The sequence below is a fragment of the Carcharodon carcharias genome, chromosome 2 (genome assembly GCF_017639515.1).
Source record: "Carcharodon carcharias isolate sCarCar2 chromosome 2, sCarCar2.pri, whole genome shotgun sequence".
NCBI classification, from domain to species: domain Eukaryota; kingdom Metazoa; phylum Chordata; class Chondrichthyes; order Lamniformes; family Lamnidae; genus Carcharodon; species Carcharodon carcharias.
In genome coordinates, this window is record NC_054468.1 from 206,113,559 (window position 1) to 206,119,670 (window position 6,112).

A 6,112-nucleotide genomic window follows, 5' to 3' on the forward strand; every position below is an offset into this window, starting at 1 on the left:
TGAGTTGGTTTCAAACTATGCGTTGGATGTTCTTGCAAAGGTCCTGCTTGTGTACCCCAATTGAATTGCCCATTTTTATAATAAACTGTTATTGTCAGATATTTTGCAGTATTGGTGTGATAGTGTTGGATTGTGACTTTAGGTTGTTCTGGCGCACGTGCGTCTCTTGCTGGATATATGAATTTACATGACAATTTATTGTCGAGGTACGCTATTTTGTTTCTCCCTCGCAAATTTAAATGCCCTGTTTTTTTTAATTTTAAGGTTTACTTGTCATTGCTTTAAATTTTGTTGTTTGTTTGGCATACTACTCGGCGTCCAACGAAAGTAAAATGTAAACTTCACGGTAAGTTTCCGGACAATTTTCTAGTTTATTTTTAAATGGCAGAACTACAATTATACACTACTTGCAGTTAATAAACATTACAAAACTTCAACATTGATCTGATTTAATGTTTATAGCATCTAAGGCGCCATTTAATCTTGTAACTTCGCGTTATTTCTCACCATGCTTTAGAATACTGTACTTTGTTATGTGTTATATATTCTAGAACATAGTTCTATATTGCACAGTCTACAATTCTTGGGGGACCGTCCATGAGAAATGTGATGCTCTGGCCAACATAAACTTTTTTTTAAATGAGGCCCTTGCGTACTGTGTGCAGGATCATTTCTGGGTTGCAGGCATGGTAACAAAATATTTTTGGGACAATTAAAATACATGTGCACCATTTGTATAATGATTTCCTTTCTCCTTCTGTATATTATTTTTAGATTTGTGTACAAAATCCTCAACTTATTTAAAAGGGTCAGGAAGGAGGAAGTCTTGCTTCCTATACCTGCAATATTGTCATCAGACTTAATTAGCTATTGATACTAGTATAAGGAAAATCACACTTGAGACAATGGTATTGATTGTGTGATGCTCTTAATTCATCACTCAAATCATTCTCATTAGCACCAGTAACAAACATACTACCAGTAGGTAGTCCTATTATGTAGTTCAAAATGCTCTCCACTCACAACACATATTTGGAAAAATGCAATTTATAACACATTTGTACTGCATGTTGTTTGTCACAGTTGTCATAGATCCAAGTGCAGGGGGAACAGCCGAATGGTTGGAACTTTCACATACCAGTAAACTTTATTAAAATCTAGTGTCAGAATTAGACAGCATTTCACCTTTTAAACAATCGTATGTATTATGTCATAATTGTTTTTAAATTAGACGGCAGTTATGATGCAAATGCCAGTCGGCGACCATTATCTATAAGTGGCAGACCTGAGTTATATTGCCATCAGTGACTGTTGTTATCCAGGTAGGAATGAAGCTCATTGCATGCATCCTTAAAATCTATCCAAACACTGCTTCCTCAGAAGCTAATTTTTAATGTTATGAATGAGTGGGCAAGAGATCCAATGGATAATCAAAATTTTTAAAATGTAGTTTTACACCAGTCATAATACATGAGCTTGAAGTCAGAGCAGCATGAGAAATTACACATGATCTCTAATTTCCTGATTTAGCTTGCTCCAAACCTGGTCACTAAACTGGAGTTATATTGCCGCTTACAATTTAATCTCCAACCAATGCAAAAGGAGGCAAGGATAAGCTTATTGAATGGCATTGAAATTCAACATCATATTAGTTATCATACCAGAAGTGGTCCTCCATAAGGAATACATTAAAAGCCTCATTTACCTGACATGGAAATCCCAAATCTTGGGATACAATTGCTGGAATGAATTACCCTGGAGATTGATTATATGAATATGCGTTCACATATCCAAAGATTAGAGCTGACTTCGTATAGATTGTAGAATAGTAAGCTGTTGCTGCTGAAGTTCTTTATCACAAACTACTAAACCCTTGTTCAATTAGATACAATATATCTTAATACTGTGGTTTGGAGAAAAATTACAATAGTTTCACAAATTTCACGCTATTTGTGCTTTATGCCATTTGGGAAGAGCTCTTTAAACTTACTGCCCTGTCTAGCAAGTGGGTAAACCTGAGGGGGTAAACCGCTAGTTGAAGATTGGTGACAAATTAATCCTCTATTTGATAATCAATACCTAAGCTAGGCAAGCTTTAGAGTCCTACTGATGATTGACTGAGCAGTCTGGTTTATTGACAGGACCTGAAGGTGTGCACCTGTCACTTGGAGCTGGGATTGTTTCTGCTGATTTGCAAATAACTCAATATCTGGTGGGTATTAACCAGAGGTCACAAGTTTTTATTAAGTTCTGAAAGTGAGGTCAATTAGTAATTTGTGACCTAGTGCATGATCATGAAAGTTGCTATTTTGTTTTAAAAATTCAACTAGTTTATTAATATCCTTCAAGGAAGACACTCCAATCCACACTCTGAGGATAATGTGACAATAAATACTTCCTTGTCAATGTTGCGCACATCCCAAGAGCAAATAGCTGAAATATGGTCAAAGTACTGTTATACAGGCCAAGTGTTGGACAATGTCATACAATTTGTTTGTGTGCACAAAAATATTCAGGTTATGATTTCAATTCCCCTCAGCTTGAGTTTACTTACTATAATTGACAGTGAAATAATTTGTTCCCAGCAGCTTTATTCCCTCAGTAAACCCTTTGTCCATTGTAGGAATTTAAGAGAATGAGAAGTGATTCAGACACTGAAAGGTTGTTTCCTCTGGCTGGGAAATCTAGAACATGGGAGCACAGTCTCAGGATAAGGGGGTGATCATTTAGGATCGAGATGAGGTGAAAATCCTTCATTAATGGGGTTGTGAACCTTTGGAAATCTCTACTCCAGAGGGTTGTGGATGTTCTATCATTGAATATATTTAAGACTGGGATAGGCAGCTTTTTGGGGTCTCATGGAATCAAGGGATATGGGGACTGGGCAGGAAAGTGGAGCTGAAGTCAAAGATGGGCATAATCAAATTGAATGGCAGAGCAGACTCAAAGGACCATATGCTCCTATTTCTTATGTTCTTAAATACTTTTAATTCCTTTTAAATACTTTAAAAGGACAATAATGTGTGCAGGATGATTCTAGCTTGACAAGGAGCAGAAAGCATACAAAGCCAGTGGTTAGTGAATTTTAGCTGGTTAAACTCCAGCAGTATTCTGAAGTACACATTGAAATTCATTAATCTTGACTGCTGCTGATCTACACCAACATTTTCTGGATTTAGTTACAAGGGTGAGTAAATATTTCATTTTAAGCAAGCAAAAACTCAATTTGAGTTTTTTTAGTTAGTGGCCATTTTTAAGCATGGTGATGGATTTAATTGTCTGTCAGACAACTGGCTAGCTACTCAAGCAAAAATGCTGTTTGTCTCAAGTGACTTCTTTCAGAGGCACAGTTTTATGTGATCAGTTAATTTATTCTTTCAATTATCTGAAGTACAGTATTGTGGATACAGTTATGAATTTTCCAACAAATGAGAGCTGCACATTTGCCACAGGTTACGTGGGGTGACTTAGGCTATTCAGATTCATTTTTTGACTGATTCGTCTTGCAGCACAATTCTGATTAATCAAGTTTTCCCCCTTCCTGCAAAGGCAGACATGAATGACTCAAAGTCCTGTACCATAACACTTCAGTCGAACAGATTTTCTGAAATGACAATATTGGGTTACAGTTAATGTTAGATCAAGTTAATTCTATTAGCAAACATTTTATCTATACTCTTCTGATTCACAAAGTTGGATGATGAATACAATTCACAAATATCATCAAGTTGCTATGAAGCAGATATCCATTTAAGTGGCAGAACACTTTTTTTTGTAATTGCCCACCTAGGTGACTTAGTTTTTCATCCTCCTAAATGCAGGGAAGGGGGTGGTTTCGAGTATGCATGTATTTAGTAACATTTAAGATGGATTGTTGTATTATTTTATGTTTATTTTACTTTGAACATGTTTAAATAAAAAAATCAATGATGCAGAATAATCCAGTGAAAAGCCAGCTTAATGATATGCTTGCTACTTTGACGCAAGTAAAGTGCTGATAAATTTGTAAACTTTTCAATTTCTAATAAAATGCGACATTGAATGCAAACCCAGTAACTGAAATTCTTCCGGCAAGTGAACGACGAAAGGCTAACAATGACACCAAAATATGTTACTGAGCTATTTATTATTTATCTGCTGGTTTTACAATATGTTATTGAACTAGAGACGAACTTGCCCACATCTGTGTTGAGTTGCTGGGGGGTGTTTGTTACCGAGAGTCAGTGGTGCAATGCAGTAACTAGGGTGGAAACGTCACGCATGCGCAAGGGCAGTGGCAAGTGTCTGCCGCGTAAACACTGGGCAGTTTCGTGGATCAGGATTTCCAACAACGAAAGTAGAGAGAGCACCATTAGCAGATAGGGAGGGAAGCTGAAGAATCGTATTTCCGTACCATGCATATACAGGCAACCCAGGACATCCCATAGCGTATTCTAATTATTCTGTACTGTACCAGGAAGAACGGACTCAGGAGCTGTGTCTGCAACAGGAGGAGAAACTATAGAGCAGCAGACGTACAAGGATCAAAGGCAGGCGGCAGTCAGGACAACATTTGTACAAAAAAAGGCACTGCTACTGAGGCAAGCCCATATTTAAAAGGGTAACCAAAGAAAAGCAAAGTTGAAACAGGGATGCCAGTAAACAGCAAAATCCAAAAGGAAAGCGCCAAACTTGATGGGACAAAACTAAAAGAAGGAAACGGAAGAAACAAGACTAAAAGGGCAGCAGCTGTGAGAAGTTAAATTTAAAATGGAGGCTTCGAGGTGTGTTTATTGTGCAATGTTTACAAACTCGAAAACTAGATGCAGTTAAAAAAAAGTTTACCAGATGCGAAAATTGCAGGTCAATAATCTTGACGAAAAAGTTGCCCTTCGAAAGTAAGGGATTATTGAGGGCGGGTGAATAGTGCAGTATTAAACTCTGTAAATGAATATATGGCTAAATACAGAGGATTGAAAAGATCAAAATAGTGCCTGTATTATTGGCTCAGTGTGGACGCTTTCTCCCTTGAGTCAGGGGTTATGGGTTTAAGTCTCACTTAAGATACTGGAGCACGTCAAGTCAATCGTCTCACATCCTATAATGCAGGCTAGCTAACGAATGAAGTCTTATCCGCTCCATCTACCATTAGTTCATTAGTGCCATCCATTTAACTAAACCTGGCAAAACATGACTGCAGGATCTGGAGACTGCAGCAGCCAATTAACACCGTGTGTTCCTCCTGCAGATGCAGGCAGGGCACAATGAACACCAGCCCATTGAGGGAGGAAGTGCACTAATCTAACATTCAACACATGAAGAGGAAGCAATGGCAATCATTGGCTACAATTTTGGCCAGTGCACATTAAATAAGAAAAGAGACGTTCTCAAAAACTCACTGAAGGCACGGTGACCCTCACATCTCCACCACAACTGCTGGGCCTCACTTTTTCATTGAGTAAAGAGTTACATTTTATGAGACATATCTCAGATTTCATGGAATAACAGAATTGTGAGTTACAATTAATCAGATTGCTCTGTAAGTGAAATAAATAACAAGTTTTTAACTGGATAGAAGTTAACATTCGTCAAACGAAGTATATTGAATGCCATGATATACACCATCCATCTGGCAGATGTCACTACAAGGTGCCTGCAGTACCAAGACAGACTGATTCTCTTGGAGCCTTCACAATTCTGTTAGAGGACAGCAGCATGAATCCTCCAGGCCTGAAGGTCATAGAGGGAAGGTACTACTAACCTCTCTGACCTTCCCTTTCGTTGATGCCTAACCTCTTCAAGCCTTTTAAAGAGAAGGATTCCAAATGCAAAACTCACATCTGACCCCTTTGCCCCTATGTTCCAATGAAAGGTCATAGACTTGAAATGTTAATGCTGTTTTTCTCTCATACAAATTAGGGGCAGAAGTAGGCCACCGGCCCCTCAATCCTGCTCCACCATTCAATAAGATCATGGCTGATCTGATTATAACCCCAACTCCACATTCCCACCTACCCGCAATAACCTTTCGCCCTTTTTGCTTATCAAAAATCCATCTACCTCTGCCTTAAAAGTATCCAAAGACTCTGCTTCCACCACCTTTCGAGGAAGAGAGTTCCAAAGACTCATGACC

General features: G+C 38.2%; 1 long non-coding RNA gene across 1 annotated transcript; it reads left to right on the forward strand.

Annotated features, from left to right (window-relative positions):
• The first annotated feature begins 4,274 nt into the window (after positions 1–4,274).
• On the forward strand, positions 4,275–5,548 carry LOC121289735. The gene is made up of 2 exons (XR_005945634.1): positions 4,275–4,763; positions 5,228–5,548. It is a non-coding gene; the product is annotated as an uncharacterized LOC121289735 (long non-coding RNA).
• The last annotated feature ends 564 nt before the right edge of the window (positions 5,549–6,112 follow it).